The following is a 23,310-nucleotide window of genomic DNA, read 5'->3' on the forward strand; positions in this document are numbered from 1 at the left end:
TTGTTGGTATTTGTTCCACTCCTTAATTGTTCTTATTTTATTATTATTATTAAAAGGTGTTCAGTAGTTCGGGTTACTCACGGAGATGATTAGCATCTCACACTCTTAAATTCCGTTCCCTTAGGTGCAAGTGGTGGTAGACGTTCTTCCGGAGCGAACCAAGTTTTCCGCTGCTGTTGTGTTTCGAGAAGTTTCTTTGTACTCTTTCATCTCAGTGTATTATTTCTTTTCAGCCTTGTTGTATTTCTGTTGTTTAGCACTTCTTAAAGCTCTGTATACTATTGGAATACTTCTGTTTTATTTATGCACTGGACTGTTGTTGCTTTGAGAAGTGCTGGAATTTGTGGAATCAGTTTGTAGTTTGTGGGAGGAATACGGGGATGGTTATAGAAGTGTGTTTTCAGTGCAGGTAATTTGTGGTAAGTAAATCCCTTAGGGGAGGCTCTGTCAGATTTTCCTTTGGAGGGTCCGGTAGGGTTTCCCTGGGATCAGGGCTGTCTAGGGTTCCGGGGAAGGAATTCTGGACGGGTCCTGACAATTATAATTTTTTTCGATATTTTGAAGAGGAAGGAATGGATCTATCAAGGTTGGAGCAAAAATGAGAGGAGCCGAACACTCCACCAACTTCACCAATCTCAAGCAGTCAAGAGGATGACAACCAAGAGCTCCACGGTTCAAGAGTTTACAAGAGGTTTATGAAGTAACCGAAAACCAAGAGAACCTGACCTTGTTTTATCTCTTTGCCAATTGTGAGCCAATGAATTTCCAAGAAGCAATGGAAGATAAAATTTTGAAAAATGCAATGGATGAGGACATAAAGGCGATTAAGAAGAACAGCACTTGCGAATCAGCTTCACTTCTAAGTGGATATAAGGCTATTGGTGTGAAATGGGTGTATAAAGTTAAGAAAAATGCCAAAAGAGAGATTGAAAGGTACAAGGCAAGATTAGTAGCATAAGGCTATAGTCAAAGAGCTAGAATAGACTATGATGAAGTATTTGTTCCCGTTGCTTGACTAGAAATGGTTAGATTGATTATTTCCTTGGCAGTTTAACATGGTTGGAAGGTACATCAAATGGATGTAAAATCTGCCTTCCTAAATGGGTTTCTTGAAGAAAAGGTATATATTGAGCAATCACGAGGGTATGAAATCAAGGGACAAGAAGACAATGTTTTAAAGTTGAAGAAGGCGCTTTATGGATTAAAGCAAGCACCAAGAGCTTGGAATGCTTGAATTGATAAGTATCTCCAAGAAAGAAGCTTGATCTAATGCCCATATGAACACGCACCTTACATTAAAGTTCGAAATAATATATCTTGATTGTGTGTTTATATGTAGATGATTTGATTTTCACAGGGAGCAATTCAAGCATGGTTGCCGAGTTTAAGAAAGAGATGACTAAGGAATTCGAAAGGACCGATATTGGGCTCATATGTTATTATTTCAGCATTGAAGTGAAACAAGAAGATAAAGGCATCCTAATTACTCACGAAGGTTATGCAAAGGAGGTACTTAAGAAGTTTAAGATGGATGATGTAAATCCGGTTGGTACACCAGTGGAATGTGGAATCAAGTTATCAAAGCATAAGGAAGGAGAAAAGGTGGATCCAACATTTTTTAAGAACTTGGTTGGAAGTTTATGATACTTAACATGTACAAGGCTAGATATTCTCTATGCTGTAGAAGTTATAAGTCGATACATGGAGAATCCAATAACAATTCACTTGAAGGTAGCAAGAAGGATTCTTCGTTATCTAAGAGGTACAACAAGCTTCGATTCGTATTACTCAACATCTGATGATAATAAGCTTATATGGTATAGTGATAATGATGGGAGTGGAGATATAGATGATCACAAAAGTACGAGTGGATTTGTGTTTTACTTGGGAGCTACTGCTTTTACATGGATGTCAAAGAAGAAGCCGATCGTTACACTTTCTACATGTGAAGCGGAGTATGTAGCGGCTACTTCATGTGTTTGCCATGCAATTTGGCTTCGAAACTTGCTAAAGAAGTTGGGTTGTCCACAAGAAGAACTAACCAAGATATGTGTGGATAACAAATCAGTAATAGCTCTTGCCAAAAATTCGGTGTTTAATGATCGAAGTAAACACATTGATATGCGTTATCACTAAATTAGAGAGTGTATTACCGAAAGAAATGTGTAGCTGGAGTACGTGAAGTCTTATGATCAAGTTACTGATATCTTTACCAAGCCTCTCAAGCAAGAAGTCTTTGTTAAATTGAGAAGTTTAATTAGAGTTACAAAATCAAGTTTCAAGGGGGATGTTGAAATATAAACTTGTTTTTATTTTTATTTTATTGATTTGTTAGCCTTGGTATTTTAATAAGAGTCCAACTATAAAGGAAATTCTTTTAAGGTATTGTTATGAAGTTATTTTACATAAGTATGGTTAACAGCTGGTATATATATATGTTTTTTTCTTTGGTTAGTCTTGTAAGCCAAAACAGAGCATCTTCAATAAAATAGAGTTTTTGGTTTTCCTTCTGTTTTCTTGTTTAACATAGTTGTCCTATATCTTTTTACAAATTTGTTTAGCAAATTACTTTTGTGATTGTTGCTGTACACTTAATACAACGTAAACATTCAAATGCTGTAACTCATATGTATGTTCCTCTGCTTTAATATCCATAAAGTAATTATATGAAGCATGTTAAAGACTTAAACAAATTTTCTTATGAGTTACAAAAACATGAACTTGGCAATACCTTGTGTTTTTGTTGCTACAGGCTTCTTAAAGGGGAGGACCTTTATGGTAAGCTTCCACCATCTCTAGCAAAGCAACCTTAGCTCGAAAAAGCTTAAAGGAGATAATTTATTAATTAACATCTCCACTATTCATTTTTCTTTTACACCATCTTGTACTGGATTAATGGATCCACAGCAATTTGTATGTCAGTTCTTGTAAATGTTAACTTTATATTTTCGTCACCCATGTGATTCCACACAGAACTTTCTTAGTGGTAGCATACCTCCAGCATGGACTTCTATGAAGAACTTGAAATATTTGTAACGAATTCCATCAACTTTTATCTTTTATTTGGATATATATGTATGTTTGTATATATATATATATATATATATATATATATATACGGATGTACATGATCTAATAATAACATACGGTATAGGTCCTTGTATGTGAAGAATTTATCTGGACCAATCCCCACCTACCTGGGAAACATGACCTCTCTTATATATCTGTATGCTCTAGAAATCTCTCATTTTCCACCTTTTCATCAGTTGAAAATCATTCTAGATGTTAATTGGTTTTAATACTCCTGTAATTACAAAGGAGAGTATTCATATATGCAGGAGCTTAGAAAGCAACATGTTTTCTGCAACTGTTCCCACAGAGCTTGCCAAATTGTTTAACTTGGAGCATCTGTCAGTTCTTTTTACTTTGTTTTCATGCTTTCTCTACGATTTGATTATTTGATTATTTGGTGTCTCTAGATTTTCTACTCTTCATTTGCTTAATGAAATCATACAGAATAGGCTAACATTGATTCAATCTTGCCCATTGGTGAATGCAGCAATCTTAAGGCTAACTATCTTAAGGGAAGTTTCCTGAGGCTCTCACTAAGCTAACCAAATTGACAGAACTGTAAATGCCCCTTGATGTTTGTAGTAATACAGTTGAAGTAGAATTAATTAGCAGCAACAACTTCACAGGAAGAATACCCCAACTCTTACCAGATGGAAAAGTTATTCTCAACACATTGTAAAGCATATATTAGTAGATTCTACCTCACTTAAAACTGTTCGAAGAATACCCAATCCTGAAGTTGCTATTCTAGTTACAAAGGTGGTACTGTTTAAGCGTGCAACTCCATGCAAAAGGATTAGTGACTTAGATGGACATAAATCAGAATTTTCGTCCTTAATGAAATATGACGACGATGAAACTTTCGCAATGCTATATGGTATTAAGACATTATCAAAAGCAATGGTGTTTACCATGAATTTATTCTTTATTTATATGACACAATGTTGAGAAGCTGCAATCTCTGTGGCCCAATGTGAAGTCTCATATCGATTGGAAAGGGGAACGAAACACTCCTTATAAGTGAGTGTGGATACTTTTCCTTTGAGAGGCCTTTTCAAACCTTCAGGGCTGGGTTGTAAGAGGATTCCCCAAGTCCAAAGAGGATAATATCTCATGCAGGTAGTCTGGGCTATCACAGATGGTATCAGAGCCGGACCCGGATTGGTGTGCCAACGAGGACGCTGGGCTCTAAGGGAGGAGGATTGTGAAATCCCACATCGGTTGGAAAGGAGAACGAAACACTCCTTATAAGTGGATGTGGATACCTTTCTCTTGAAAGTCCTTTTAAAACCTTGAGGGCTCGGTTGTAAGAGGATTCTCCAGGCCCAAAGAAGACAATATCTCATGCGGATGGTCTAGGCTGTCACACCCAATCCCTAAAGAAATATCTAAAATGACAGAACTTAAAACTCTGAAAATAATTTATTCTTAGCTTCTCTCTCCTCTCACCTTTCTTAAAAACAAAATAGTACGAAAAAGTAAATAAAACAAACAAAAAGAAATTTACTCGTCCAAATCACTATAACACATAAATTTAGTTGAACTACTAAACATTCTTAATTAGTTCATGCATGAATTGTGTCATTAAAAGTATGCTTTTTTCTCAAAACTCTTTATATAATTTCCCCTTCAAAAGGATACAAGTCATAAATTTACTTATAAAATTTGATTTTATAAACCTAAAAAATTTGATTGATATTGACAATAACAATTATAATAGTCAATAACATTATCAAAAAAATTATAATAGTCACCAAATAGTTTTTACTAACATGACAACTAATCTTTTTTTCTTAATTATTATTTTTGGATTTATTCACTTATTATATATTCATCATCGCTGATGATTACCGATTATGGATATAGATCTTCTGTCTCCAAAATTTTGTTTCCAATTCTATTCCACTAATAAAAAGTTGAGATTTCATTTAAAATGCCATCATATATTTTTTTCTGTTTTCACGTCACTCACCATTAAGTTATACTAACGGAAGCTTTCTTGTGGCTGCAAAACTTCAATTGGGCTCACTTTATTAAAATTAAAAAAAAAAAAGTCCTTTATCATTCTTTTTCTTTTCTTTTCTTTCATTTTTTTTTTTTTTTTTGTGTTTCTTGTGCCATTCTTGCCGTTCTTCTCCCCTTCAACTAAAACTTGTATATTTTTTAATTATTATTATACCAACTGGGTCCCACTCATCAAAGTTTTAAAAAAGCCCTAAATCATTCTTCTTTTTTTCTGATTTTTTTTTAATTTATTGTGCAATCCCCTGCCAGTCTTCACTCTTTCATGCCGTAACTGTTATACTTTTTTTAATTATTATTATTTTTTTCGACCGTGCGGCAGCAGCTGCCATTAAGGCTTCTTTCTCTATTTTTCTTTCTACCAAGCACTGCAGCAACTTCTTTCAGTTATGTTATACATAATGAAACATTAATTTATAATTTTAACAAAGCACATCTATCATCAAATATAAAAGAATACTTTATTCATAAATATATATATATATATATATAAGAATATTATTTTTAACTCTAAAGTTATGTAATAAACGTTTCTAAAGTGCATTAAATAGTAAAAACAAATGATATAAAACTTATTCTCAATAGTAAAAACAAATAATATAAAACTTATTCTCAATGTTTTTATAACAGTTACGGGATGAAAGAGTGAAGAATGGCAGGGGATTGCACAAGAAATAAAAAAAAAAACAAAAAAAAATGATTTAGGGCTTTTTTGAAACTTTAATGAGTGGAATCCGATTGGTATAATAATAATTAAAAAATATACGAGTTATAGTTGAAGGGGAGAAGAACGGCAACAATGGCACAAGAAACCCCCCCCCAAAAAAAAAAAAAAAAAAAGAATGAATGATAAAGAATTTTTTTTTTTAAATTTTAATAAAGTGACCCAATTAGAGTTTTGCACCCATAAAAAAGCTTATGGCAACAATGGCACAAGAAACCCCCCAAAAAAAAAAAAAAAAAAAAGAATGAATGATAAAGGATTTTTTTTTTTAAAAATTTTAATAAAGTGACCCAATTAGAGTTTTGCAGCCATAAAAAAGCTTATGGTAATATAACTTAGCAGTGAATGACGTAAAAATAGAAAGAAAAAAAAATGTGATATCATTTTAAATGAAATGTTAATTTTTTATTAGTGGAATGGAAACAGAATTTTAGAGAAAAAAAATCTGTATCCACCGATTATATGGCCACTTATGTGAATTGATTTTGGACCAGATGGTTTTGGCCGTTTATACAAGATATTCTTGTTATTTTTCATTATTTATTTCTCTAATATACTTTTTCCTCTTCTTAAAAAAAAGTACATATACAGTTCTAAGGATAGGGATCAAAGGGACCCACACCTTCAAATTTTTTACTATAATTGTTTTTTTTTTTTTTAATTTTCTTGTTCAGGTTGTCCTAAAAAAAATCAAATATATTTACCACTTTACCCCTCAGATTATGGGTTTGACTTTCCACTCCTATATGCTCGTCTCTATGGTAGAACTTGACTTTTCACATTTTTATTTTATTTTATTTTAAATGAACATTGCTAGAGAGTGGACCCGCGTTATTAACTTTTGTCAATAACATGTTAATTTGAATTCCACAAATGAGTACAGGAAAAGTCGAAAGAAAAGGGAAATATGGCCAACTATTTAGGAGTAGAATAATTTTTCCATGGTCCACGAGCCATCAGAAATGAAAAATGAAATTCCTGCTCGTATAGTTGTGCCAGACCGGGATTATTATTCATATTGCTTACTTCAAAGTTCAGGTCGTATTGAAATCGAAAGTAGACTTTAGAAGGGAGATATTTCGTACGAAGTAACAATTGTTATATCAGAAATGAGTTTTACTGGTCATCACCAAATTGTGGAGATAAATAGCAAAATTACTTATTTTTGATGCAAAACGCATTTCACACATTCCATAGAAAAAATATAAAAATAAAAAAACAAAAAACAAAATAAAAAAAGAGAAAAATATACTTTCACAACTTCCATAGAAAAGAAAGTGCTTTTACAGTTTCTCCTTTCAATAACTTTGAGAGGTGGAAAGATGAGAAAAATCTATTTTCCATTTGGAAGTTGGTATATATACATATATATATATGCTGGAATATAACTAATGGCTAGCATGAGAGACTATAGAGGGTGATAATTCTAATTTGCTGCATATAATTAATTCATATGCAGTTGAAGCTCTAAAAGAAATAGCAGCACAAATAGGGAAGAAAGACTGGAACTTTAGCGAAAACCCGTGCAGCACTACTAATTCAAGCAGCTGGATGGTTAAGCCAAGTCCCGACCAAGGGATGTACCCGTCTACTGTCTTTTGCAATTGCTCCTTCAATGGTGGTGTTTGCCACGTTCAAAACATGTACACACGTGCACTTCCTTAGCTAGCTAGTTAGTAATTATTTACAGTTAGTACTGTGAAATTATAAACTATGATCGATGTTATATATCCAGATCTTTTCAAGGGCAAGATCTTTCTGGTGTGCTTCCACCATCTCTGGCCAAATTACCACACATCAGACAGGTGTAAGTGTGGAAACAATATTACCTTCGGGTCTACTTTAAATTTTTAATTAATTACTTTATCATCATCATCATCAATTTTTCATCCATATATAACATATATATATATAAATATATGTGTGTTACGAAATTAGGACAAAAATAATAGCAATAAAATAAAACAAAACACATACAGATTTATGTGGAAAATTTTTTATGGGAAAAAACCACGGACAAAGAAAGACAAAGCTTTTATTTATGAAAATTGGTACTAAAGGTGAGTAAATAGAACGGCAAAACTAAAACATATTTGAAAAACCCCTGAATATATATATATATATATATATATATATATTGTATGGACAGAATAAACTTAAAATTGGAAACCCCTATCGGCCCTCGACCTCCGCTACCACCACAAAGCCCCATTTTTTCTCTCAAAATAAATTCATCAAACAAGTTCCACCGTGAGCTTTTCTGGTCCGATCAATAAGAATTTGAGTCACCAACTCTAACAATCTCCACCTTGACACAAATTCCATACAATGAATGAAAAATACAAAACTCCAATCTTCGGTAAAAGTTGCCATCCTTTTCCACAAAAACCAAAGCTTAGCAACGAACACCAACCAAGTCCAAGCAATGCTCAAACTTGGCTACTGGAAGTGTCTTCGTCATCATATCAACAGGATTATCATGAGTACTCACCTTGCTAATAACAATATCACCACAAGCAATAACATCCCATACAAAATGATACCGAACATCTATATGCTTTGTCCTCTCATGAAATATCTGATCTTTCGTAAGAACGATTGCACTCTGACTATCATAAAAAACTATGGTAATCTGTAAATGATCACTAAGCTCACCAAATAATCCTTTCAACCAAATAGCTTCCTTACAAGCCTCAGTAATAGCCATGTACTCCACCTCAGTAGTTGACAATGCAACTATATTCTGCGAAGTAGCTTTCCAACTAATAGCACAGCCACCAACAGTAAACACATACCTAGTGAGAGATCTTCTTTTATCCAAATCTCCAGCAAAATCAGAATCTACATACCCAATGACTCCATCTTTAGTCCTCCCAAACTGCAAACAAACATCAGAAGAGCCACGCAAGTATCTGAAAATCCATTGAACTGCTTTCCAATGTTCCTTACCAGGGTTCGCCATGTATTTACTAACTGCACTAACTGCATATCCCAAATATGGACATGAACAAACCATAGCATACATGAGAGATCCCATTGCACTAGAATATGGAACTCGAGACATATAATCAATATCATCATCTGATTGTAGAGATAAAGCAGATGAAAGCCTAAAATGAGTTGCTAATGTTACTGTCAGGACCCGTCCAAAATTCCTCACCGGAACCCTAGACAAGCCCTGATCCCAGGGATACCCTACTGGACCTTCCAATGGAAAATCCGGCAGAACCTCCCCTAAGGGTTAGACTTACCACAAATTTCCTGCACTGAAAACACACTTCTATAACTACCACCTTATTCCTCCTATCTTACTACAATATAATTCCACAAATTTACAGCACTTCAAAATGAATAACAGTAAATCAGTGCATAATTAATAACTAAATGTCCAATATAGTATACAGAGCATTATACAAATAAATGTGGAATTAATACAATGTCAGATAAAGAAGCAATACAAGATGAAGAGGAAAAAGGGAAGAAATGCTTTTTGGACTTTCGGCAATGAACTGAGACGTCGGGCTCGTCCCGGACGATCAACGTCTCCCAATCCTTGTACCTAGGGGAACGAAATTTAAAAATATGAGATGCTAATCATCTCAGTGAGGGACCCTATCTACTATACAATTATAATAGTAACGAAAATTATAGTACACTTGATTAATTAAGAATAAATAAGTAAATAAATAATAATTAATTGAAAATAATATTTCTCTCAAAACCCTCACTATTCACTCCGTTGGAAAGGTTCCCCTTTTAAAATATTTTCGCAAAACCCAATATTTTACACCCTGAAAATCACGGAATAATTAATTTAATAAATAGTTAAACAATCCAAATACCAATAAAATGTAATGAAATATAATAAAATAAATTTAGAATACTTGCATGAAAGAAGTATAACATAAAAGAAGAATTCAATATATAATTCATAAAATTTGATTTAACAAACTAAAATAAACAGTATCAGAAATATAATGTAAATAATTATAAATAGATGGTAAAACAAATTAAATGAATTTAATTTAAATATGATTTTAAAACCTTTAGGGTTTGAAATTTTTATCTCAAAAGTTATACTTGACACACCACACTATATACCAGTGATGTCCTCTGATACCCAGCGTCCCGAGCACCGTCCGGCGAGAGGTTAAAGAGAAAAACTTGCATACGATCGCTTCGGCGTCCCGACAGCGCCGCTGCTTAAACTGTCATCCCGGCCATGGAGGGGGGCGGCTTATGTGCACCATATAAAACTTGCCTGCCCTCGGTCCAATGGCAACTCACGAGAGACATTATAACTTGCGCGCTCATCCACATATACAGTACAGAACACCAGTACTGTATGAGTGTGTCTAAAATAAATAACCAAATTTTTATTATAAAAAGGGTACGTAATTTTTTCAAAATTTACCGTGGGAATTATACCATTTTTCAAACTCAACCTCCCACATTTTTTCTTAATATTTCCAGCATAAATCCACCGATAATAATATACAAATAAATTTTTCCCAAATCATAAAATCAATTAAATAATATTCCAAGGGCATAATTATATGATTTGAAACCACCAAACTTAAACCAATATTTCCTTTAAATATTTAAAATCAAATGATGCCCAAAAATAATATTAAAACCACATGAATTTCATATATAATTTAATTCCACAAATCCTCAATATCATAAAATAATTTCCACAATGCATAAATTTATATAAATGCATTTTTTTTAATCAAAATAAATTCCACATTAAATCAAATAATATTACTTTTACAATTCCTTTAAATATCAAATTATCATAAAATCTTGATTTCCATAATTTATCAAAAATCATATATGATTTAATGCACATATACATTCCAATTTATTCAAATTGTGCCATCAAAATTTCAAATATAATTTACTAAATATTTAACACATAAATATTAAATCCAAACATTTAATTACCGCCAAATAAATATAATTTAACACCCGAAAATAATTTTGAAGGTGGGTCACTCACCTCGAGCATGCAATTAACCCAAGATCCTCCATGGGATCAATTCCACGACGTACACGTGCTCCTAGAACAACAATATTACACATCTCAAATAAATTAATATTTTATTCGGGTAAATAATATCCGGTACCCGGGGGGTTTAACACAAACGTTAACCAAAATTGATGAGTAATATACCGAATCGAAGCTTGTGGAACGAGGATCGCATTACAGGACTCCATTGACCCCAATTCCGCCGATGGTGGCTGGAATTTGCCCGGGAAGTACCAGCCGAACTTCACCTCCTCATAACTCATGAACCACTTCGAATTTAAACAATTGGAGACCATATTTGAACTCAGAGGACCCAAAATAGGGGAAAAGGAGTGGCAATTCGGACTGGGCTGGCCGGAAACGACGCGAATCATCGAAAAATTCAACCCACTGCCGTCGACTTTACCGACCCGATCTGGGCGCGTCCGGCGGCATCTGGCCAGGAAATTTTGAGGTCGGGGTCGACGGGAACTGGGCTTCACCGATGGCCGGCGCGTGTAGCCATCCAGTGGCCAGAATTTGAGAAACGACAAAGGCCCAAGAGGAGGAAAAGGAAAGAAAAAGAAAGAAGAAGAAAGAAGAAGGAGAAGAAAGGCTCGGGGTGGCTGGGTGTTTTTCCCACGTGGGGGAAGGAAAAAAAAAAGAAAAAAGAAAATAAAATAAAATAATAGTATTGTATAAAATAATAATAAAATAATATGGTATTTAACCATAGTTGACGTGTGGCATCTCACTGTTGTGACACATGGAACCTTTTATTAAGTAACACGTGGCATACTGTTCACATATTTAAAAATAATATTTAAATAATACTGTATTTGAAAAATTTTTCAGGTCTATAACTTTCAAACCGCATGTCCAAATCGGACGTGCCGCTAGTCTACGGACTCGTATCAACGTGTACTTCACAACCATGCATGAGTCAAAGCTCAACTTTGCATGAATAAAAAGTCAACTCCAGCACCCCTTGGACAGTTTAGACCTTAACTTGTTTTGCTCATAACTTTCAAACCGTAGCTCCGTTTTCGACGTGCTACTAGTGTATGAACTCGTGACAACGTGTACTTTTTAATGGTATCTCGGTCAATATGAAATTCCATCAGGAGCAAAAAGTCAACATTTGACCCCTTCTCGGTCAACGACGGTCAAACCCGGTCAACCTTGGTCAAATTTGAGAAATTTCCGATGTATTTCGGGACGAGGTGTTACAATCTTCCCCCCTTACAAAAATTTCATCCTTGAAATTTTATACGTCACAGAAACGCATAAAATATTGGTTGCAGATTTATGCCTCGAGCTTCCAGGTCGTTTTCTCGACTAGATTAATTCACCACGAGACTTTTGACTTGAGAAAATAGTCTTATTGACCCATACACATTTTTCATGATCTAAAATCTGCACTGGTTGCTCCTTATATGACAGGTCTTCGATGTCTTTTCGTAGCTCCGATGCATGAAATACGTTACATACCAGTGTTAACTCTTCCAAGAATGCTAACTCGTACGTTACAACACCAATTCTTATGCTAACCTAGTAGAAACCAAGATAATGAGAACTTAGCTCTCTCTGTCAACCAAACCGTATTATGAGTCTGCACGGAGTATTAATCGCCATCATGACTATTTGAGATTTGAGCTTTACTTCAAGACTATGACGAAGGTTAACAGATACACTTGGAGCGAGACTTACCTACTGTATCACCTTCCACCACAGGCCAATGGACAAGCGAAGTGCAGAATTTATATTTTGGGAAAATATGCAATCCGGTCAACCTTGGTCAAATTTGAGAAATTTTCGATGTACTTCGGGACGGGGTGTTACAGGTACACACTAACAGGTTTGGCATTCTGCAAATTGAACCTACTAAGAATCTTCTCAATATACCCTTTCTAACTTAGATACAATCTGCCTGCTTGTCTATCTCTAAAAATCTCTATTCCTAGAATCTTCTTCGTTGCTCCCAAATCTTTCATCTTAAACTCTCTACTAAGCTGGGTTTTAACGTTTCTTATCTCTCTCTTATCCTTGACTGCTATCAACATGTCATCCACATACAAGAGTAAGTAAACAAACAACCCATCATCACTCCTCTTAAAATAAACACAACTATCATAACTATATCTCTTAAAACCATTAGAGATCATAAATGAGTCAAACCTCTTATACCATTGCTCAGGAGACTATTTTAGACCATAAAGAGACTTTTTCAACAAGCAAACATAGTCTTCTTTACTTGAAACTACAAAGCCTTCTAGTTGTTGCATGTAGATGTCCTCCTCAAGTTCACCATGTAAGAATGTTGTCTTTACATCTAATTGCTCAAGCTCAAAATCATACAAAGCCACAATACCAACCAAAGCTCTAATTGAACTATAATTTACAACTGGTGAAAACACATTCGTGAAGTCAACACTTGGAACCTGACTATAACCCTTGCAACTAGTCTCGCCTTATATCTAGCTTCCTTAACTCTAGGTATCTCTTCCTTCCTTTTGAACACCCATTTGCAATGAATAGCTTTCTTACCCTTAGGAAATCTCACAAACTCCAATGTGCCATTCTTATGTAGAGACTTTATCTCCTCCCACATAGCAATCATCCATCTGCCAGAATCATCACAACTAATTGCCTCTAAATAAGTAGAAGGTCCTTTACTTGAATCAATACTCTTTGCTACATTCACGGCATAGACAACCAAATCAGCCTCAGCATACCTCTGTGGAGCTCTAACATCTTTTCCAGGCCTGTCCTTAGCCATAATATGACTAATTAAAAGTCCTATATGTTCGATTATTGTAAGGTTTGGTTATAATCAAACTAAAATACCTTTTATCCACTAATTTTGTGGTTAAAACTTTAGACATGATGATAGTGTGTATATATATATATATTCTGTTTCCAATTATATGTTTGGTAACTATCTTCAAACATAACATTAGTTACCAAATTTCGTTGTCATATTAAATTTGACCTTTAGTTATAATACACAACATGTTATTGTAATCCAACATATATAGTTTAATCACAACATTTGTTGTACAAAACATATAATGGAAAAAAAGTTATTTTCTTTCAGTATTCATACTTAACTAGACCCAATATTTTTGCCAATGCTTAGTTAACACCTAAACTAGAAAAAAAGGTAGAGAAAAAAAGATGCCCTGTAGACACAGTGATAAACTCACAATTAATAAGGTCATATTTTAATAACGTTCCTTTTCAGGCATTGAGATTATTTCATCTTGTGTTTAAATTCTATACATTTGATACTCTGTTTTAATATAATTTTTTGTTTTAAATAATATATAATAAATATTTTTACAGGATTATAAGTAGTAAAAGAAGAAATTATATTTTTTGTGCAAAAGAACAGATCTTTCCTACAACAATTTTTCTGAGAGCTCTAAGCAACCTAGCTGTACAAATACATCGTAAGAATATTATACCTCTTCATTTACTCCATATACATTCCAGCCTTACTTGAGCACTGTACCTCTTCATTTACTCCATTTATGAACTTCCTCAATATTTTGGATCAAATATGCTTGTTGGCTAACCAAGAATTTATTCAAAAGGCTTTTCCTTACATGGAAACTCGTAAGATTCTAATTGAACTTGTAAACTTTAACTAAATTTTTCAGATTTCTAATTTAATAACATGATCTCACTTTTTTTTTTTGGGGGGGGGGGGGGGGGGGGGGGTATCACAATATTCAAGAACACCTATGGAGTGCATGAAGGACAGAGTCAAACCATGCTCAGAAGGTATCTGCTAATTAGTTGCTACTTGTTTCTTAAAAAATGTGAACCTAAAATTTTGATGATAAATTGAGGTTCAATACGATGTCAACCCGATTATGAAGGGGACCTTATTGCTAACAGCTTAAACTTTCGAATAGTTTTCAGTTCAACGAAAAATAAATAAACAAATAAATAAAACAAAAAAATTGTTTGTGTTTGCTTGCCTTCTTGGCCTTTGAAATTGTGACAAAGAAGGTTAATGTATTATTGTCTAACTGCTATGGCGGATGTGGCTTAACAGATCAATACTCATTACACATAAATTGTGGTGGAAATCCAACCACTGTTGGAGGCATCGATTATGAAGGGGACATAAACGAAGCAGGTTCAGCACAGTTGATCTTCCCCTCAGATAATACTTGGGGAATTAGTAATACTGGAAGCTTTGGGAGTCGGACGGAGTACATAACCAAAAATGTATCTAAACTCGAGATGAATAACTCTGAATTATACACTAGTGCATGCCTCTCTGCTCTTTTTCTCACGTATTATGGACAATGCTTAGCAAATGGAAATTACGCCGTCAAACTTCACTTTTCAGATATAACATTTAGAGACAATAAATCCTCTCATAGTCTTTCAAGACGGATATTCGATGTTTATATTCAAGTAACTTCCATTCATTTACATTATATATATTGCACAAATTCTTTATGAGCTTGTGAAAATATTTTAATGGGATGAGCTTTTTATTGGCAGGACAAATTGGAGTTGAGGGATTTTGACATTAAAAATGTGACAGTTCAGCCCAGACCACCCGCATGCAGATATTGTCCTCTTTGGGCCTGGGGAATCCTCTTCCGACCCAGCCCTCAAGGGTTTAAAACGCATCTCAATGGTTAGGGGGAATCCTCTTCCAACCCCTAGCTACCAATCCCAACGGCTCGGGCCTCCAAGGTCCAACCGAAATATTGTCCCTTTGGAAGCTAAGTGGTGAGCCCAATCCTACTCCTCACGGTTTTACTTTCCCCCATGGAAACGCTTTTTCAAGGGAAAGGTATCCACACGCTTATAAGCCATGTTTCGTTCCCCTTTCCAACCAACGTGGGACTTGACAATCCTCCCCCCTTGAGGCCCAGCGTCCTCGCTGGCACACCGATCTGGGTACTGGCTCTAATACCATCTATAACAGCCCAGTCCACCCACATGTAATATTGTCCGCTTTAGGCCCAGCTCGCATGGTTTTGTCAAAACAAATTGCAATGGTTAGGGGGAATCCTCTTTCAACCCCTACCTGCCAGTCCCACTGGCCCGGGCCTCCCAGGCCCAACCGAGATAATGTCCGCTTTGGAAGCTAGGTGGTGAGCCCAATCGTACCCCTCACGGTTTTACTTTTCCTCATGGGAACCTGTCTTCAAGGGAAAGATATCCACACGTTTATAAGCCATGTTTCGTTCCCCTTTCCAACTGACGTGGGACTTGACAAAAAAAGAAGTAAAAAGGGTTGACAAGGAACTCGTCAAAGAATTCAAAGCTATTGAGGTGAAGGATAAAAGTATAGAGATTCGATTTTATTGGGATGGTAAAGGAACAACTTCTGGACCAAGAAAAGGAACACTTGGTCCTCTTATATCAGCTATCTCTGTGGTATCTGGTAAATTTTAAAAGCTCAAAAATATTAGTGTAAACTCAAAAAAGTTTAGTAACCTCAATTGTGATTTAGAGAATTCCCTTTTTTATGTGTGTGTTCGGTTTAGTCGTAGACAATAAATGTTAAATTTGACTAGTATTCTTCTTCTATGCAGAGTTCAACCCTCTAGTAGAACCAGTACATTCTAAGGAGTCTCAAAATTCGCGTGTAATAGTGATTGCAGCTATCGTTAGTGTGTTATGTCTCATTTGCGTTACATTAGGCATCCTCTGGTTGAAATGCCATTTCAATGCATCAAGGGATAAAGGTGATGGTAATCAAATACAAACTCTTGTATTTTACGATGGCTACAATCAATGATGTTTTATCGATATGAAATTTGTCTCAATATCATAACCTCATTATTTTTATATAGAGTTAAGATGTCTAGATCTTCAAACTGGTTTTTTTTTTGGCTTTGGACAAATTAAAACTGCTACAAACAACTTCGGCCCTACAAACAAAATTGGAGAAGGTGGTTTTGGAACTATCTACAAGGTACAACCCAAAAATTATGGTTTATCATCCTTTACATATTATAGCTTAGTTATATTTTTATTATGACATTCTATATTTATATACACACGCACATATATATATATATATATAAATAATATAGTTGTTAAATGTTGATAGAACATTTTTTATGTAGGGTATACTGTCGGATGGCACAATAATTGCAGTTAAGCAACTTCTGCAAAGTCAAAGCAAGGAAATCATGAATTTGTGAATAATGATTTCTGGTCTACAGTATCCAAATCTTGTTAGATTATATGGATGTTGTATTGAAAGAAATCAACAGTTGTTGGTGTACGAATACATGGAAATAATAATCTTGCCAGAGCTCTGTTTGGTGAGTTTGATTTCCTGCCATAACTTGCTGTTGATTTCTAATTTGGTAGAATTAGGTACCACAAAGTACTAGAATATTAGGATTTAATACATTTTGATTAATGTTCGATTAGCTATAAAGAATATTAATTGCAGGTACAAAAGAAGGAGGGTTGAAAATGGACTAGCTGTCAGGACCCGTCTAAAATTTCTCCCCAGAGCCCTGGACAAGCCCTGATCCCAGGGAAATACCACCGATCCTTCCAACGAAAAATCCAGCAGCACCTCCCCTAAGGGTAGGACTAACCAAAATTTTCCTGTACAGAAAACAACACTCCAATAATATCTCCTTATTCCTCCCACCCTACAATTTGTTTCCACAAACGGCAGCACTTCAATAATAGTTCATAAAAAACACATGCATATACAATACGCATAATTTACTAATTAAATTACCAAAATATATATTTCAACACTCACGTCCGCCCACACCACCCACTTAGTACCATATTACAATTAGAATCATTTTATCACATTCCAATACATAACGTAAATAGGAGAGTTTGATAATATTAATAATAGTAATAACCTCATAACTTGCCCGTAGGCTTCCATACTTGCTTATAGCTCACCCACTTGCCCGAAGGCTTACTCACTTGCCCGAAGGCTTATGTACCTGCTCGAAGGCTTCTGCATAATACCAATTACAATAATAAAATAATAATAAAATAAAATAAAATAAAATAATCAGAATGATAATAATATGGAAAATAATAATAATAATAAGGAATAGATAATTAATAATCATACTAACAATTTTAATAGCAATAATAATCACAAGATACCAATAATAAAATTGTAGAAATCATGATAATTAATGACAATGATAATTATAATAAATAATGAAATCGTTACAAAAAAAAATCATAATAAATAATAATAGCAATTAAATATAACGTTAGAAAATTAGATTATGGATAATCAAAATAATGTAAGTAGAATAACATTTTAAAATCCAATTCATATTATAAAATATACACTCACATTGAAGGTATGAACGATACCCTCTAATATGCTGTGTGATCCCGAGCTGTCGCCGGTACCTTACTACCGATACAGTCCGGGATGGTTGCCTTGATTGGCCAACCGATCCCCTGGGCTTGTAAGCAACATAGTTACGAGGCTAGCTCTTCATGGACCACATGGGATCGTCGCCTCGTGCGATGTAATATAAACATTACATACACACACACACACACACACACACATATATATATATATATATATAAGATATTTAATACACATACTATATACCAGTGGCGCCAACGGATACTCAGCATCCCGAGCACCGCCAGACAGGGGGTTAAAGAGAAAAACCGGCATACGGTCACGTGGGGTCTCACCGTGCTGCTTCTAACAGGTGTCCTGACCATGGAGGGGCAGCCTACCCCCAATCCGATGGCAACCACAGGACAACCCCATAAATCACCTGCGCGCTAATCACATCTACATCCACCTGCGCACTAATCACATCCACAACAACAGAACACCGGTACGTGTATGGTGCATCTAAAAAAAAAAAACATAAATCATAAAAACTAATATATTTTTATTAATTTAGAAACTTTCGTAAATACCCAATTGATTTATTTTAATCAATTAAACATGAAACTTTTCCCAAATCTTTCGATATCATAAAACCATTTTTCTAAATTCGTCTCAATGCATAATAAATATATTATTTATCATAATCTCTAATTTCTCAATAATAATCCAATAAAATAATAATTCCCAATAAATTTCATAATAACAAAATAATAATTAAGAGAAATTAAAATCCCAATAATTTATATATAAAATTTCTTAATGCCAATCACTTGAAATATATTTTTCAAATATATAAATATTAATTATTCCAACAATAAAATACAATAATTATTAATTAAACTCCAAATATATAAAATCCTTAAAACCCAAAAATATATATATAATGCACAAATATTTAATTTCATTCAATCTTGGCATCAAAACACAAATTACAATTTTACTAATTATTCAACACCCAAAATAATATTTCAGATATTCAAATACCGCATAACACAGATAATTTAACACCCGAAAATACAATTGAATGTGGGTCATTCACCTTGAGCATGTAATTAATCCATGATCCTTCATAGGATCGACTCCACAATCCGCATATGCTCCTCAAATGACAATTTTACACATACTCAAATAAAATAATATTTTATTCAGATATTTAATATCCGGTACCTGACGGCCTAACACAAAATTTGCGAGTAATATACTGAAACGAAGCTTACAACATGAGGATGACGGATTGAGGCTTACCTCCCGGAGATCGGACTTGTGGTGGTCGGAATCTCACTGGAAGCTCTCGGTATTCAAGTCCTCGATTCTCTTAAACCGTCGCGAATTGGAGGAAAAGGACACCGAATCTGGGTTCAGGGGGTCGGAATTAGTGGGGAGGGACTGGCGGTGCAACTGGGTACTCGCCGGAACTGGATTTTCCGGTGAGCCGCCGAATCCCACCGGAAACCGTCACCGCCGGTGGCGCGTCCGGTGGCTAGTGGCCAAGATTTTTGGGGGTTTTGTATATCTAGGGGAGAGGGTTCTAACGGGATCAGGGATGAGGCAAACAGAGACCGGACGGCGAAGAGATCTGGGTTTGAAGATTTTCGGCCCCTAGCTAGAAAATACTCCGATCCCGGTGCATCGAAGGTCCGGTAGCCGTGAAATTTGGTGGGCTGTTCGAAAATGAGGAGGTGGTGAGGGGTGGCTGGCGCGTGTGGCCTGAAAATGGCCGAAAATGGCTCAAACGGCGGTGGCCGGTGGTGGAGGGGAAAAATGGCCGTCGCCAGAAAACGCTTCGATCCCGGCGCGTTACTGGCCGGTTGGCCATGAGATTTGGGTGACCAGTCAGAATTGAGGAGGCGGAGGCAGTGGGGTGGCACGTGTGGCCTTCTGGTGGCCAAATAATGGCCAACCGGTGGTGGCCGATTTTTCTCCCCCTCTCTTTCTCTCTCCTCCTTCTCTCTCCTCCCTCCCCCCCCCCCCCCCCCCCCCGCGCTCTCTTCTCTCCCACCTCCTCTAAGAAAAACCACATGGGTGACACTATGCACTCACAGGAATGGCTGAGATCGCGACACGTGGTGTTTCACTGTTCACCGATTCAAAAATATAATAAAATATTACAGTGTTCGGAAAACTTTGCAGGTTCGTAACTTTTTAACGGAATGTCAAAATTAAGCGTGCTGCTAGTCTATGAACTCATATCGATTAGCACTTTACAACCATACAAGAGTCAACTCAAAATTCTACATAAATAAAAAGTCAACCCTCAGCACCTTTGGACAATTCGGACCTCAATTTGTTTTGCTCGTAACTTTCAAATCGTAGCTCCGTTTTCGACGTGCTACTAGTTTATGGACTCGTGACAACGCGTACTTTGTAACAGTACCTCGATCAATGTGAGATTCCATCAGGAGAAAAAAGTCAACATTTGATCCCTTCTCGGTCAACGTTGGTCAAACCCAGTCAACCTTGGTCAAATTTTAGAAATTTCCAATGTACCTTGGGATGGGGTGTTACACTGGCCTACAAGGTGAAATATATGTATTGGTATAGCAAGGGGTCTTACTTTCTTACATGGGGAATCAACGTTGAAAGTTGTTCATAGAGACATCAAGACAACCAATGTACTACTTGATGGGGAACTTAATCCCAAGATATCTGATTTTGGTTTAGCCAAACTTGACGAAGAGGAAAAAACTCACGTTAGCACCAGAATTGCTTAAACCATGTGATACAAGAGGGGAGGATTGTGAGATCCTACATCGGTTGGAAAGGGGAACGAAACATGCCTTAAAAGAAGGTGTGGATACCTTTCCTTTGCGACGCATTCCCATGAGGAAAAGTAAAACCGTGAGGGCTGGGTCCAAAGCGAACAATATCGTGATTGGGCCTGAAAGCCCGTGCCAGTGGGACTGGTAGGTAGGGGTTGTAAGAGGATTCCCCCTAACCATTGCGACGCGTTTTGACAAAACCGTGTGGGCTGGGTCCAACGCGGACAATATCACATGCGGGTGGACTGGACTGTTACAGATGGTATCAGAGCCAGTACCCGGATTGGTGTGCCAGCAAGGATGCTGGGCCCCAAAGGGGGAGGATTGTGAGATCCCACAAGGGTTGGAAAGGGGAACGAAGCATGCCTTAAAAGAGAGTGTGGATACCTTTCCCTTGCGACGCGTTCCCATGAGGGAAAGTAAAACCGTACGGGCTGATCCCAAAGCGGACAATATCGTGATTGGGCCTGGAAGCCCGTGCCAGTGGGACTGGTAAGTAGGGGTTGTAAGAGGATTTCCCCTAACCATTATGATGCGTTTTAACAAAACCGTGCGGGCTGAGCCCAAAGCGGGCAATATCGCATGCGGGTGGACTGGGCTATTACATTCTTTCTTCTCATTAATAAATTCTTTTGTAGTTAGTGTTATATTATATTTTGTCGGAAATTATATATGATTCGTTTTCTTATTCTAACATTTTGTTCTTTAGCATATAAATGCTAATATATAGCTTTATGAAAAGTAAGGATTAACTAGTATGCTATATAACGTGCAGAGGATATATGACACCAGAGTATGCACTATGAGGTTACTTAACCTATAAAGCAGACGTCTACAATTTTGGTGTTGTTGCATTAGAGATTGTTGCTGGGAAGTACAACATGAAATATCGACCAACTAAGAACTATGTAGGCCTTGTAGATTGGGTAAGGACATGTTTATATATATGTATATTTTCTTTTATGTATAAGTAGAAGCATAAATTGGACAATTAACTTCATGGTTGCAATGGTGTTTGATCAGGCCCTTGTTCTACAACAAAGAGGAGATTTAATGAAGTTTGTGGATCCAAAATTGGAGTCTGATTTCAACAAGGAAGAGATAGTTAGAGTGATCATAGTGGCACTATTATGTACAAACTCATCACTAGCGCTTAGGCCTATAATGTCGGCAGTACTGAGCATGCTTGAAGGCTACACAGTTGTTCCAGAATTGATAATGGATCCCAGTAATTATGGTGATCCATAAGGTTAAAAGCCATAAAGGAGCATCTTCAGTAAATTACATAGCATTGCCCATCTGAGTCTCAAAGCCTCATTGCTTCATTAGCACTAGTGCACTCTTCTACCACCTCTCGCCCCTAATTATGGTGATCCATCGAGGTTAGAAGCCATAAAGGAGCATTTTTAGCAAATTACACAGCATTGCCCATCTGAGTCTCAAAGCCTCATTGCTTCATCAACACTTGTGGACTCTTCTACTACCTCTCGCCCTAGGATCACCATCAAAATAGTCTAAATTATTCACAATAATAAACTCCTTGAAATCTTAATTTAAAAAAAATTATGGAGATTCAAGTGTATCTTTTTAAAAATACATGAATATGTGCTTGAATCTTTAAGATATCTTCATTTTCATTGGAGTTGATCTATATATATTATAATATATAATGATGCTACGGAGCCTATACTTAAGGTATATAAGTTCTTTTTTTTTTTTTTTTTTTTTTTGGGGTGCATGATTCAATGTTCTACTTATTTTTTTACCTTTTCTATTTCCACTAGAGATATGACTTTGTGGAGACGTTTCACACTCATTAAATAGAATCTAAGTAAAACTAGCACAAAAATTCTGAGTCTCAAATATTGGATAGCATGGGTTGTTTTTTACTTTTAGTAATTATTATTGTTTTTTTCTTTGTGTTTGGTAAACTTGACGAAATGAGTTTTGTTCGTAAACAGTTGACGCGAGCAAGGTAATGACGATGCAATTATGGGAGGGACAAGGATCCGTGTCCTTATAGAAGACGCCGAGGCCCCATGTAGCTCACCTTCCGTGCTTTTTGTGTTCACATTTTGAATGAATACTTGCTTTTCTTTGTCGGGACCTACAAGACAAAATTACTTGACCTAATTGACTTCTTTAATTAATTTCTTCGTACTATTAATTTAATTTATTGTCAGGCACCAACACCGTATTGACCTGCCTCTCGTCTAAGTCAACATACCTTAGTCTGCATTCCCCCACAACATCGCTATGTACATAATTATTGATTGTGGAATCTTTTTTCTTATACAATAGTAGAAGGGCATGACACATGAAAACAAGTAGG

The 23,310-nt window shown here is 35.9% G+C and overlaps 1 pseudogene; it reads left to right on the forward strand.

Annotated features, from left to right (window-relative positions):
- The window catches only part of LOC125420718 (probable LRR receptor-like serine/threonine-protein kinase At1g07650), a 78,649-nt pseudogene extending 56,682 nt beyond the window's left edge, over positions 1 to 21,967 (forward strand).
- The last annotated feature ends 1,343 nt before the right edge of the window (positions 21,968 to 23,310 follow it).

Source organism: Ziziphus jujuba, chromosome 1 (assembly GCF_031755915.1).
Source record: "Ziziphus jujuba cultivar Dongzao chromosome 1, ASM3175591v1".
Classification (NCBI taxonomy): Eukaryota; Viridiplantae; Streptophyta; class Magnoliopsida; order Rosales; family Rhamnaceae; genus Ziziphus; species Ziziphus jujuba.